The 1,388-nt window shown below is 37.6% G+C and overlaps 1 protein-coding gene across 1 annotated transcript in view; it reads right to left on the reverse strand.

Annotated features, from left to right (window-relative positions):
* LOC102205980 (nectin-4-like) overlaps positions 1 to 1,388 on the reverse strand; it is a 6,093-nt gene that overhangs the window by 3,838 nt on the left and 867 nt on the right. The gene's annotated exons all lie outside the window — the stretch shown is intronic.

Below are 1,388 nucleotides of genomic sequence, written 5' to 3' on the forward strand. Positions count from 1 at the left end.
CCAGAGTCTGTACAAAATGATAAAACAAAGGTATAAAAACCTGTTTGTACTTGTCAGTCACATTCAGGGTGTTTAATACAGAAATTTGTTGATTTTTGTGTACCAGACAGCGATGGCTTGTTATTCATTTCATAGTTTATTTCTAAAGGACCTGTACATAAGGCCAGACAGTTGAGAGGCTGATGTACTGAACCTGTACTGTATATTAGCATTTGAATTTAACTACAATTTAATGTTTTACAGGAATAAAACATCTTACCTTCACAGTCCAGACGTCCCAGGAAACATGAGAGGACAAACGCGGTTAAAGCTGTTTTTAACAGCATTTCCTTTCTTATCTCCCACAGCTTCATTGTTGTAGTTTCCTGGATTAAAAAACAATAATAAAGAATATACAGATGCTCTTTAAAGCTATTAAATTTACCTAAAGTTATTTTATGCGGTGTATGACTGATACCCTGAGCAATATCCCTGTGCCCCTGTGAGAGGAAATTCCACCACATGAAAAAAAGGGAACTTACAGGAAATTATGAGGTAATGAGGTAAGGTGGCGCCTATTCGTCTGTCTGTATAATCAAGTGTTTAGAATCTAGTAAAAAGATTTTGTCTGTTTTAGGTTCGTAGCTTGCCTTCACTGGTGTATGAATGTGAGAGTGAATGAATAGTGGTATTGTAAAGCTTTGAGGGTCCCGAAAAGCGCTATATAAATGCAATCCATTATTATTATTTAAGCAGAACTCAGGTGTTTGAGGAGAAAGGACCAGGTCAGTGTAGCTTTGTGCAGTTTGACCTTAATTTTCATTGATTTAAGTTCAGTTATGTTTATTTGAACTGAGTTAATTTGGAGTTGAGTTTCTTATTTGTTTCTTTCTAAATATTGTTTGGGTCACAAAACGGTGACAGCATCAGTCTCCTGCATTTCTTTGGCCGCTTAAGTCAAGTCCTACTAAATTGATGAGGACTTTTATCTATCATTCCAAAAACACAAACCACTGCTTCCCTCTCTTTGCAGCTTACATTGTTTATAAGCTACACTTGGTAAGCATGGAAGTATTTCACTAAACACACGAGGAAGCTTAGCTTGATAAAAAAAGCTCTAGGCACCTGTAGAGTCTTTGTATAGCAGAAAATAAATGCTAAATTGCATTAAAACTCTCAATGAAAGTGTGATAAATGTTTTTAGTACAGAGTGTGTACACGACAGGGAAGCCCAGCCCAGTATGCACTCTTACTGTCGATCTCAAACCCAGATACATGGGCTGGGCTTTGTCAGGAAGGAAATGTGTCAGGAAGCAACTGCAAAACATGGAGGTCATTAAAAAAGAATGTTAGGAGGCAGCAGGAGAGCAGGAAAGGCAGGATTGTGCTGATGAGAGCAGTCACTGTAA

This window comes from Pundamilia nyererei, unplaced genomic scaffold, assembly GCF_000239375.1.
Source record: "Pundamilia nyererei isolate P.nyererei 1_Seehausen unplaced genomic scaffold, PunNye1.0 scaffold00461, whole genome shotgun sequence".
NCBI lineage: Eukaryota > Metazoa > Chordata > Actinopteri > Cichliformes > Cichlidae > Pundamilia > Pundamilia nyererei.